The sequence below is a fragment of the Panthera pardus genome, unplaced genomic scaffold (genome assembly GCF_024362965.1).
Source record: "Panthera pardus isolate Hobbes unplaced genomic scaffold, ASM2436296v1 HiC_scaffold_8, whole genome shotgun sequence".
Classification (NCBI taxonomy): domain Eukaryota; kingdom Metazoa; phylum Chordata; class Mammalia; order Carnivora; family Felidae; genus Panthera; species Panthera pardus.
In genome coordinates this window covers 138,623,610-138,637,411 of record NW_026527013.1, presented here as the reverse complement: position 1 = coordinate 138,637,411, position 13,802 = coordinate 138,623,610, and the positions used below count along the sequence as shown (strand labels likewise).

General features: G+C 37.0%; 1 long non-coding RNA gene across 1 annotated transcript in view; it reads left to right on the top strand.

Moving 5' to 3' along the window:
* The window catches only part of LOC128775585 (uncharacterized), a 231,064-nt gene that overhangs the window by 81,592 nt on the left and 135,670 nt on the right, over positions 1-13,802 (top strand). The window contains exon 3 of the long non-coding RNA XR_008420403.1: positions 7,848-7,940. This is a non-coding gene — a long non-coding RNA (uncharacterized LOC128775585). The remainder of the gene's footprint in view (positions 1-7,847; positions 7,941-13,802) is intronic.

Sequence of the window (13,802 nt, the reverse complement as noted above, 5' to 3'; positions counted from 1 at the left end):
GAGACACAGAATCCGAAGCAGGCTCCAGGCTCCAGGCTGTCAGCACAGAGCTGGATGTGGGGCTCAAACCCACAAACTGTGAGATTATGATCTGGGACGAAGTTGGTTGCCCAACCAACTAAGCCACCCAGGCGCCCCTATATTGATTTCATAATTCTATACGTTACTCAGTGCCCACCATGGTAAGTGTAGTCACCATTTGTCACCATATAACATTTTTACAATATTATTGACAATATTCCCTATGCTGCATCTTTTTTCATCTCTGTGACTTATTTATTTTATAACTGAAATTTTGTATTTCTTAAATCCCTTTCTGTTTTTCCTATCCCGTCTCCCAGATTATCTATCCTTTAACTATAAGAATTCTTCAGGGTCCCACTTATATTGGTCAAATATATGATGTAATTGTATGTAATACGTATAAATAGATATATTTATAAATTAATTTTTAGACTTGCAACTCAACTTTGTTATGTTATTACCAGTGTTTCTAAAATCACGGGTGTATTTATTCTATATCTGGACTTACATTACAATTGTACCAGAACAGCTACCAACGTAAAAGAAATATGTGAAGTACCCTTGTATAAAGTGAAACATAATAGCTAATTTAATTTTGAGTAAGTGCATATTTTATACATTGCTCCTTGCTTAAAACAAAGACACACTTACATGATCATTAAATTTCAAGGTCTTGAAAAGCCCCAATAAGAAGTTTCTTCTTTGGTGTATAAGGTGGCTGGGCAAAAGTGGTGGTGGCGGTCAAGTGTGTGTGTTTTGGAGGGGGAGTAGGAGTTCACCGCCTTCCTTCTCCCTCCCCTCGGGAAAGAACAGGTATTGCCAGTTTATCGTGTCTCCCTCTCCTGCCCTCTAAAAAGAAGAGTGCAATTCTCTTGAGTAAAGCTATCATAGAGCCCCTAACTGCATTCCCCCAGAGGGATGTGCAGGTAGAAGGAAATGTGACGTGCCGGAAGAGGCTCTCTGGTGGAGAGGAGAAAAGTGGTTGAGGGAACTAGATCATGGAGAGAAGTGAGTCCTTTTGCACTAAGAATGTCAGAGGTATCTGGGCATTTCAAGGTGTTAAAAAAAGAAACAGGATTATAATTGACATCATCTCGAACCATGTTCTGGATTGCTTAATGTTTTCAAAATGAGCTACTCATGATTAGAGTTTGTGTTTAGGGCATGCTGTACTCAATCACATGGAGCATAGCAACAGGTTATATATGTAAGACTGACTCCCTTATAATAAAGGAAGAAAAGTCCTTCAAGATGCTTGGCATACAGTAGATGCTGTATAAATATTAGAAATTACGAATAATTTTCTTCAAGAAGACAGGCTTACAAATTGCAGGGTACTTGAAGAAAGAATCTCTTTGAAAAAGGATTATTTCATTTTCATTATAACAACACTACAAATTCCTTGTATTTTCTCTTTTCTTTCTTTCTTTCTTTCTTTCTTTCTTTCTTTCTTTCTTTCTTTCTTTCTTTTCTTTCTGAGAGAAAGAGAGAGAACATAGGGGAGGGACAGAGGGAGAGACAGAGAGACAGAGAGACAGAGGGAGAGAGAATCCCAAGCAGATTCCATGCCCAACTTGGACCCTGATGCAGGGGTCGGTCTCACCACTGGTGAGATCATGACCTAAGCTGAAATCAAGAGTTGGACCCTTGAACAACTGAACCACCTGATGCCCTTGTATTTTCTAATCTGTTTAATTTCCTGTTATTTCAAGTAGTATTCTGTACGATAATATTCTAGCACATGAAATAATTTGGGCAACCTCATGGAATTTCCTAATTTACAATTTGGCCTAAAGCAAACTCTTATGTACATTTACATTCTTTTTTAAAAAGCATAATTATTAATTAATTATTAATTTCTCCAGAATGTATTCTCTTCATGTGAAAGACCTAAATTATTAAAACTATAAAAACTACTGCAGATATAGCACATTTATAAAATCCAGTGTTATAGAAAGTGTGGGGGAAATTTGCATACTGTTGGGAATATTAATAGGAGGATATGAACAATATATACCAAAAGCTTTAAAATGGTACAAATCCTTTGGCATAACCAATTAAGTTCTAGAAATTTATCCTAAGGAAATAATTAAGCATGAACTTAGAGATTCACCTACAAGATGTTCTGTATTTATTACTTATTAAAAAATTATGACAAAAAAATTAAAACATTAATAAATAAGCCAAAATTTACTATACAGTGGAATTCAGACTAAAAAGTATATTACAGGTAACTTTGGTATTTTTTAGCATGTAAATAACACATGAATAAATGTTTAAATGGTATTTAAATAGAGTAAAAAGTGAAAGGCTCAAATTGCTATTTTCAGTAATGAAAATTATGAACAACCCTCCCACTAGGGACATCTATGAAGCTGACAAAAAATTTTTTTAAACACCTTCAAAGTATGAAAACCTTCACAAAATGGTAAGAATTTATGGAACTAGTTTCTAATATAGCTCGTAATAAAGAAAGCCAAACGACAGTGAAATAAAAATATCAGTGTACTGGCAGAAAATAATTTCCAACTTTGAGTTCCATACTGAGAAAAGTATTTTCCACAATGGAGGCAAGAAAAACAAACAACCAGACAGACAATTTCAAGAGAAATTTAAAAATCTGCTTTGGGCAGAAGGAAAATTATCTCAGATGGAAGTCAGAAATCTAAGAATAGGAAAGAACACAGCAGTGATGGTAAATATGTTGACATATATAAATGAATATTAACTGTATGTAAAAATAATGATGACCTGAAGTTTCTTAAAAAAGAACTAAAATAAATTTAAAAATAACAATTAGTTGAGAAGGGAGTACAAAGAAACTGTTGTTAGGAATTTGTCCAAGAATAGGGCCAACATACTGATTAACATTAAACTTTATAAATTAGGAATACATGTAGGAATTCATAGACTATGAATTAAAAGCAGGTGAATTGCATATATAACTTCCAAAAAGAGAACAAATTTAAAATATTAAAAATGTATTTAAAAGAAGAGCAGAGGAAATAGAAAAGTGTGATAAATGGAAAGCAAAAAATAGGTTAGCAGACTAAAAGCCACATGATGTACTCTATATTAAAAGAAAGAGGATTGAGTGCTCCAGTTAAAAGACAAATATTGTCTAATTGTATAGTAAAAAAAAAAAAAATACAAACATGAGATTAAATCATATGAAATTGCTAATGGTTGATAATTTTCAGACCATAGGCATTGCAATTTCATTTGATTCAGCTAAAATATTATTTGGAGGGGCACCTGACTGGCTCAGGTCACAAACTCACGAGCTGATGAGTTTCAGCCCGGCGTCAGGCTCTGTGCTGACAGCTCAGAGCCTGGAGCCTGCTTCGGATTCTGTGTCTCCCTCTCTTTATGCCCCTCCCCACTCACACTCTGCCTCTCTCTTTCTCTTAAAAATGAATAAATATTGAAAGAAAACGTTAAAAAATAAAATGTTATTTGGAAGAGACACATATAAACTGTTAGGACAGAGAAACATTTAAGTTAAAAGAATGGAAAAGATAGCTGTGCAAACTAAACTAACTAAAATAAAGCCGATTTATCTAGATTCATAGACAAAATAGAATTAAAACCAGAAAGCATTATCAGAGATGAAGAGAGTCAATAATGATCGAATTTCATTTCAGTGAGTCATCACAATTTATAATTTGTCAGCACCTAATTACAGTAGTCTCAAAATATAGAAAACACAATGGACAAAAATACAAAATTGACAAATCTAAATCAGAATAGGGTAGGTTAGCATGAATTTCTCAGTGATTGAAAAGACAAAGAAAAAGCCAGTAAAGAAATCTGACGTTTAAATTTTCTGATTTGAACAACATAATTAACAACAAATTAAGGGGTGACTATAGAACATTATCTGCAACAACTTCTATATAAGCCCTAGTGGTGCACACCAAAGGAAGAGATAGTGAACTTGAAACGGATCAACAGGATTCCATAGGAATTTAAGAAACAAAGACAAGGGGCGCCTGGGTGGCGCAGTCGGTTAAGCGTCCGACTTCAGCCAGGTCACGATCTCGCGGTCCGTGAGTTCGAGCCCCGCGTCAGGCTCTGGGCTGATGGCTCGGAGCCTGGAGCCTGTTTCCGATTCTGTGTCTCCCTCTCTCTCTGATCCTCCCCCGTTCATGCTCTGTCTCTCTCTGTCCCAAAAATAACGTTGGAAAAAAAAATTAAAAAAAAAAAAACAAAGACAAAATTAAAAATAAAGGAAGCCAAATGTTGACATGTGAAACTGGAAACAACCCAAAAGAATACACAAATAGTAGAATATAGAATATACTATAAATGTAGAATACATAAATAATCATATCATATATTAATAGAAGAAAGCTCCAGAAACGTATTTACCAAGGAGTTAACAGATAATAGGTAACAATTATTGTCTCTTGTTCTTTTATTTTTCTATATTGTCAGTTTTCCATTAAATATTTGTTGGAATAATCTTTGTAAATAAAAAGCTTATTTTTCATTTACCAAAAACAAAATAAGGGACAGATTATTCTAATATTTAAATGAGGCACTATCTTTTCAAGTGTGAGGCAGAGATAAGCTGTATGAGAATCATTTCGGCTATTTTAAGAATTATCTTGGCTATTTATCAAAGCTTCATGCCAGACCTACAATCAGAATATTTGGGGGTTGTGCCTGGGAATCTGTAGGTTAATATTTTGACATTCAAGTTAGAGAACCATGGAAATAGAAGAAAAGTGACAATGGTTAAATATGGGAAAGCTAGCAATAATCTCAATGATTGATGGTTGTAATAAATGCCACATAGATCTCCTTCACTTTAATCCACTGTTATGGCAAGATGAATCATTTGTGGATATAAAATCTATTATTTTGCTGTCATATTCTCAGAGGATGGTTCTGTGATTTCAGAAATAGAACACCATAATGGAATTAATTTTGATATTCACAAATAGTGACAATGTATTTAGCTTTAACTTATGTACCTCTGAAACCATGATTTTGAGGGGTTATTTTGTTATGACTTCAAGCATACAGGGCTCGACGTTTTATCAAATTCTTAACTGTAATTAATTTAGATATACACTTGTGTATTCCTGCATATGCCTAGCTAAAGACTAAATACTATGATTTGGAATATATATTTTGAGTGGGTTGGAGGGGATGGTATTTTTAACAGAGGCTCTAAATAATAGGCACTAAAATAGTTGTTTCCAATTTCTAAAAACAAATAAAGTAAAGCTCAGTAGTTTGATAGATGTCTATGAAGTATTACCAAGATTTCCTTACACTGCATACTAAGGAAACTTAGCCAAAGTTCAAAGGGGTAATAGCCTTTATTTTGCCAGAAAGTTCTATAATTCAGGTGAATAGATGCAGATAGTCTCAAGTATAGGGGATTGCATCATGCACAATGCAGTTTAGTAGAAATAGTGTGACATTGTGCTTAGAAACATTAGTTCTGGGATGCAAACTGGTGCAAGCCACTATGGAAAACAGTATGGAGATTGATCAAAAAATTAAAAGTAGAATTACCATATGATACCACTACTGGGTATACACAAAGAAAATGGAAGCACTAATTTGAGAAGATATATGCACCCCTATGTTTATTGCAGCATTATTTATAAGAGCCAAGATATGGAAGCAACCCATGTGTCCATCTATAGGTGAATGGATAAAAAAGAGGTAGTGTCTATATATAGTGGAATAAATGGATTATTACCAATATCACTAAGTTGTAGCACATCTGTATTAGCCAAGTTTCGCTAGAGAAGCAACCAATAGGAACCTACACAGAATAGTTATACACAAATATAAATGTATATACAGATACAGATATAGTTGTGACATATGTATAATGTATACAGATGCATGTGTGTATGCATTTATAGGAATTGCATCATGCAGTTACGGAAGCTGAGGAATTCCATAATCTGCCATCTGCGAGCTGGAGAAACAGGAAAGCCAGTTGTGTAATTCAGTGATGTCCTAGAGCAGGAAAGGTGATGTCCCGCTCAAGCAAACAGCAGATTCACCCTTCCTACACCCTTGTGTTCTATTCAGGGCCACAAGGGGTTGGATGATGTCCACCTGCCCTGGTGAGAGTGATCTTCTTTACTCAGTCAATGGATTCTAATGCTGATCTCTTTTAGAAACACGAAACACCCTCACAGACATGCCCAGAAATAATGTTGATCAACTATATAGGCGTCCCTTAGCCTGGTCAATAAACACATAAAACTAACAATCACAACATCACATTTGCATTTTCCTGTTAATGAAAGTGTATTTATATTTGTGATTGTTTTTCTTACATATTTGTCTTAAAAGTTCATTTGTTAGAACTCTTCACCGGGAGGCTTTTATACATGTCGGAAGAAATATTTTGATATGCAGCTTGGGGTGAGGGCATGACATCCACACGGGGCATTTCTGAGAACTGTCTTGTCTTTCCTTAGAATTCTATTCCAGTGCCAGTCACTTTAACCCTCTTCTGTTAGTTTCTTTAGCCATGTCAGCTCCATCATTTTCCTTTTGTAAGCTTCCCCTCCACATCTCCTCTCTTGGCATCTGACTCTACTGTGAACTAAAATTTGATTTTCTTTTGGTGTCTTTAAATTTCACTTTCATACTCATTACCAAACTTGACAAATGTTCTTGGATGCTGCTCCTTTTAGAGGAACTAGAAGTAGTCTAAATTTTAAATAATTCCCCTGATACATGGGGTGTATAAAATATACATATCGATGTGTACATCTACATATGCAGATGGTCCCCAACTTACAGTGTCTCAACTTAACGATTTTTTGACTTTATGATGGTGCAAAAGTGATACGAATTCCGTTGAAACCATTCTTCCAGTTTTTGATTTTGGCCTTTTTCCTGGCTAGCAATATGCAGTATGATGCTCTGTTGTGATGCTGGGCAGTGGCATCAAGCCACAGCTCCCAATCAGCCACACAGCCATGAGAGTAAGCTATGATCCACTTATAGCCCATACATTCTGTAGCCATACAGCCATTCTGCTTTTCACTTTCAATACAGTATTTAGTAAATTACAGGAAATATTCAACACTCTATTATAAAATAGACTTTGTGTTAAATGATTTTTTGTCCAACTACAGGCTAATGAGGGTTTATCTGAATGTAGCCCCACCATTAATCAAGAAAGGTCTGTGTATAAAATCCTATACATGCACCCCCTATACATATATACTCACTTGGCTTTATAGTCGTGGATAAGATAGGTAAATTTAAGGATACTCTATAGGATTGAGACACTGCTTTGAACATCCTGATAGAACCCCTTGATAAAGGGTGCTGGGACTATAGCAACCCAAGGGGAAAATGACATGTCATAAAAACAACAGCAACAACAGTGTCTGAAAACATCCTTTTTGTTTTAGTTCTCTTTCCTTACCACCCTTCACTGTATAAAGTTTAAGAGCTTACATTAAAATTGATTCTGACTGACCATGAGAGAGTGAAACAATTCTGAGTGACTGTGAGAGAAAATCAATCAGGATTTTCTTCCCCACCGAGAGTGACATGAGATGGCATCACTAGACAGGGACACTTCAAAGACCCATGTGGTTGATGAATTAATAAAGAAACAGTAATTACTACCTCGATCAAAATATGGCTGTTTATTGTCCAGCCCCTTCATGCAAGTCATGACACTTGTCACTATCAATTACTGCCAATTGGAAAGGAATAACAAGGTTTTGTTGTTAGCATCTCCTAATCGGTGGGACATATTACAAATATTAACATAAAAAATATCACTTTAGGAATTAAAAATGCTCCTTTATTCTGGTCGTCTGCAGGCTCCAGAAGGGCCGTTCTGGGGAGGACATGAGGCACAAGGTATAAGGCCACAGAGAGGAGCCACGAACTATCAAGGAGATGTGAATGTAGAGGTAAGAAGTTAACAAGACACTTCATACTCCCTGTGACCAGCCTTACCCAAGAATGTGCAAATACCGTCGTTCTTGGGAAGAATTAGTCCCGCTCAAGGCTTCTGTCAAGAAAGTGTATCCCCAACTGAAATTACCAAGGCCTCACCCACCATAGCAGGATCTTAAGGAGCTCTGGGGTATCCGCCATGGGAGATTACATCCTTGATATCAAGGTCTTTCCTGCTGGTGTTCCTCTGATCATACCTCTTCCTGTAACACAATGTCTACTAAATGGTACGCTCATGGTCTCTTCAAGTGTGCACTAAGCGTTACTAAAAACTGAGAGGGTTTAGGGTTGGTAAGCAGACCGGTTTATGACATCAATTGCTCATTGTCTATTTACATGTGTCTCAAAAGTACCCCCTTTGCATCTGATGACCTTTGGACACATTTCCCAATCCTGCTCATTATGACTTGCCTGCTGTCCATTTTAATCCTTTACTGTAGATATGCTTGTCATGGCCCTGCAAATCCTGGGACAAGGATTTGGACTTTAGTGCCCCTTTACTTGAGAGCAGGGATCAACAGGGGCACCTGGGTGGCTCAGTTGGTTAAGCATTGACTTTGGCTTGGGTCATGATCTCGCAGTTTGTGGGTTCGAGCCCCGCATTGGGCTCTGTGCTGACAGCTCAGAGCTGGAGCCTGCTACGGATTCTGTGTCTCTGTCTCTCTCTGCCCCTCCCCCACTTGTGTTCTGTCTATCAAAAATAAATAAAATGTAAAAAAAAATTTTTTTTAAAGAGCAGGGATCAACAGAATCCACTCTATACACAGTCCTACTCTAAAGACTCCAATCTGGGCAAAACTCTGGGTTCTAATCACACTGTTAATCTAACCCAAATTCTCATGGTATTTTATTTATTTGGCTCAGATATATTACTATGGACAGGAACCTCCTTCCATACTCAACTTATTTTATTCATCTTTCTGTCCCCGAAGATCACTACATACTCACATTTGTTTCTAGATGAACCTTCCTTCCTTCTCTTGACCTCACACCTTGGAGAAGCAGTATCATATTGAGTCAGGGATTCAAATGCCCTTTTCTCAGTACTAGGTCTCCTATGTTAATAGGTTGTATCAAAGCCTTAAGATGAGGAAAGATGCAGGAGATGAAGCTGAAACCTGTAGTGGAGTTTTGCTCTATAGCACCTCGCCTATTGAAATCGACAAACTCATCTTTTTTACATATAGGACCCTGTCTCGGACTCTGTCTCGCCTCCAGATGACCTAGTTTGACCTTGGCTAGTAGCCCTTTTCTTTCATTTGTTCTTGGCTCTGACAGTCAGGCTGCCTCTTGAGTTCCTGTCCTGATTTTTAGATCACAAATATAATAACTTATTTTGTATTGGTCTTTTTACCCCATAGTTAAAATATTTTGTAAGATTCAGACTGATCTGTGCTCCGATCCACTTTGTGCTTTTTACTAGCTCAGGGAATGTAGATAACCTAACCCTTATGAACTTTAGTTATCTCCTGTGTAAAATAAGAGTGGGAATGGGTAAGTTTCAGGGTTTTTGAGGCATTAGCAGAAACTCAATAAATGGCAGACATTTATGTTATTGTAATCGTTTTTATTATAATACTCCGCATCTCCATTTACTACCTGTCTCCAGAAACAGTGTTCAATTCTTTTTGGCTGTCTGCTCTTTCCTCCTCTCACTATTTGTTCCTTACTGACCTCCATCAACTTTAAGTTATAATGAACAGTTTTGGGTTCCCATTTTGGAAATTTTGTCCTCAAATACCCTAACTTATCTGTCAGAGTTCACTCACAGTAATCTTGTAGCTTGGAGTGATTTGTTTCCCATTTCCTGGTAAGCACCTTTTGTCTTGGCATATTATTAACATACCTTTTTTGAGTTCCTGTACTCAATTTCCAAAGTGTAGAGTGGGGGCTTCCACACACATTCAAGCAGTGCTCTGACACCAATTGGACGTCCTACAATTCAACTCGATTCTGACACTACCTACCCAGAGATGGCATCAGATTCCACAGGTTGAAGACTGCCTCACCCCTTAAACACCAGTCACAAATGCAAATTGTCACTTGTGCTTCTTACCAACTGACTATGAATCAGGTTCCCACAAACGCCTCCTCAGATTTGATTAATTTGTCAGCGTGGCTCAGAGAATTCAGAGAAACTTTTTACTTACTAGATCATCAGTCTATTATAAAAGGATATAACTCAGGAACAGCAAGATGGAGGAGATGCATCTTGTAAGGCATGTGGGAAGGGGCCCAAACTTCTACCCTCTCCAGGCACGCCACTTGCCCCACACGTCCCCATCTTCGCCAACCCAGAAGCTCTCCAAACTCCATCCTTTTGGGTTTTTATGGAGACTTTACTACATAGGCAAGATTGATTAATTCAGTGGCTGTTGGTGATTAATTCAACCCCCAGCCACTGTCTTCCCTCCCTGGAGGTTGGGAGGTGTGAGTGAAAGTTCCAACCCTCTGATCACGTGGTTGGCCCCACTGGCAACTAGCCCCCATCTTTAAGTGCTTTCCCAAAGTCACCTCATTAACATAACAAAAGACACCTTTATTACTCTTCATCAGAGGGAATTCCAAGGGTTTTAGGAACTTTGTGTATGAAATGGGGACAAAGACCAAATACATATTTCTTATAAACAATAATCATAATATTGCAATATCCCTCTTACTGTCAAAATACTTTAAAATATATGATCATCCAACGCTGACCAGACCATGCCTTGCTTTTGAGCTCTGTGCTTTTTAATATTTCCCTGACTTAAGCCTGCCATTTTGATAAACACGTCCTGCTGTCTCTTTAGTTCATGCTTGTTTGTGTGACTTACAGAACCATCCTTGAATCTTGACAAATGAGATGTGGGTTCTAGTCCTGTGTCTTCACACTCACCATCCCTGAGACCTAAGGAAACAATGTCTTAAGCTTCAATTTCTGCATCTCCTTAAAATAAAGTGATGGTAACGTTGCCTTGTTCCTCACAGGGTTGTTATGAAGCTAAAGCTAAGTATGTGTGAAAGAATTTGGTAACTGGTAAAACATGTACAATTATAAGGACGATTCTGGCGGGCTGCTTCCCAGACATTCTTGGACTCCTACTAAAAAGGCAATGCTACACACCAAGGAAACACATAGTTTGTTGATACATGATTCTGTTACTAAGGTGTGCAATAAAAACCTAAAGTGAAGCTCAGGTAAATACTTCTGGTTGTTATATGTTTGTGAAGTTCAGCCATTTTCATTCTAGAAAAAAATTCTCCTTTCCTATAAGGAACTATTTTTGTTGGTGGAATCATGAGCAATGAAGAAAAAAGATGGGAATTTGTAGAAAGCTGAGAATGAAAGAGTATCTGGAAACGGTGATACTATGATCCTCTTCAGTCGCATTGTTTAACTGAGTCATGTCCCTGGAAGATGACAGGCTGTTGGAGGTTCACACTTGATGGGAGTCACGTCAGGATCACAATCTTGTGCAAATGTGTATAGTTTCATCCCCTCGCTTCTCTCACAGGGATTGAATATTAAGTTATGCTGAAGCCATCGTATTGCAGGACTGGATTAAACCTCTGTCTCTTCATTCCATTTCCCTTCACTGAAAATCTGGGGCACAACTCGTGCCTCCATTAGTGCCTGATGGAAGAGTTGAAACTCCCTGGGCTTTCTTTAAAAAATGCCATGTCTAATGTTCTGCTACGGACGTTTGCCTTGAGTCAAATACGGAACTTATGTAGAATTATATGTGGGCTAGTGGTGAGCATTGCTTTTATAAGATAAGGAATCATTTCACATTATTCTTATTTTACTTTAATGCTTGGGGTCCTTTTAGCCAAGCACTAGCATTTAACTCTGAAGAAGCAGTGGTAAAAATGCAAATAAATGACCCCCCAAAATTATGTTTTGACCTCCAGGAAATTCATCTAAGAGTAGAAAACTATATTCAGAATCAAACATTTCCTTAAGCATCTGTATTATCATAATATTTTGTAAAATTTCAAACTTACTTTTACTTTGAAATGGCCTGTGCAGTAGTATTTGTTAAATATACATTTAGTGTAGCATATGATTTAGAAATTTTTATTATTTATTTTTATTATTAAAAAATTTTTTAACATTTAATTTTGAGAGACAGAGACAGAACACGAGTTGGGGAGGAGCAGAGAGAGGCACTCACAGAATCGAAAGCAGGCTCCAGGCTCTGAGCTCTCAGCACAGAGCCCACCATTGGGCTCAGACCCAGGTACCGCAAGATCATGACCTGAGTCGAAGTTGGAGGCTTAACAAACTGAGCCACTCAGGTGCCCCAGAAATTTTTATTTTAAAACAGCACGAATATGTTGAACAATTGGCAATGGAAATCATTGGTGGGTTTCTTAACTACAGCAACACCAATTACTTGAAGAAATTTGGTAGAAAAAATCAATAAAATATGATGTGATTCTTCTATATCTATATTATTCTTTTTTTTCAGACCCTTTTGTTGTTGATTACAATCTTTAAGACATTGGAAAAATTATTAGTATGTCCACATCTTAAATGAGTTTGCTCATTTGTTGAATGGGATGGTTTTAAAGATCAAATAATTGAATCTATGTGCATGGCACATAGAGAGCATTTCATAAATGTCAGTCATTATGATTATTTAAGATAAGTACATAAAATCTCATATCTTTGATAAGATACTTTTGTTTCTAAGACTTAAATATCAGTGTGAACAATTATATTTTTTAGAATCATTGTTTTACTTTCACCAGAAAAATCTACTTTTCTGTTGGAAACCATATTTCCTACTGTCTTTAGTTTTAAACCACTTTGGTGTTAAAAGTGTAAGTAATCAATGGTTTTTGGATACCTGCTAGGAGTCAAGTACTTTCCAAAGCTCTCTGAGGGATTTAAACATAAAAAACACCATCATTTCCCTTAACTACTTAGAATTTATTGGCAGGGATAAGTATATTAAAAAGCAAGTATATCATAAAGCAGAGTGGAAAAAATGGTTTAAGAGAAACATAGATCAAAATGATTAAGAAAGCAGACAAAATACAGATTACACTCTTAGAACATGGAAGAACTTCAGATATTAGTAGAAGTTTGGTTCAGGAAGAACATTTCAGGCAGAGGAACAATGAAAGCAAAGGCATTGATGCATGAACGTGCATAGCATGTGTAGGGAAAACGTGAGGTGCTTGATACTGATGCATGGCAAGGAAAGGGGTATAATGCTGAAAAGTTGGAGCATGTCTCAGGACCGGTCAGGTCCAGATCCAAAAGGACAAGGGCAGGAATAATATGATCATGGAAGCAGTGGGGGTGGGGAGTTGGGGGCAGCTAAGGGAAAGTTTGTAGAGACAGAAGTAGTAGGGCTTCGGAACTAATTGAATGTGAAGAAAAAAGAGAAGGTGAAGTTGACCCTGATTCTGTAGCCTTATATGCCTGAAATATTAATGATGCCATTACAATGAAGGTTTGGTGCGGCAGGTGATAACCATGTCAGCTTTAGCCATATTAAGTTTAAAAAAACACTGGTAGGATTTTCTGGGGAAGGCATCTGAGGGTTGAAACCCTGGTCCTGATATCCAGAGGAGTGTTCAGGCTTCAGTGATTTGGGAGTAATACACACAGTAGTGATAGTGATGCTTTAAGAATAAATGAATGAAAACCCTTCAATAATTCCAACAACCTCTACCATAGATAAAGCCAGTTTTAAAAATTGGTTTAAGTTTAACTCATAAAATCATATTATTATTTCAGTCCCTGCTTAACAATTTATGAGTTTTTATTTTATGTATATTTTATTTGTATTCCATGATTTTTAACTTTTTATTTCTCTTTG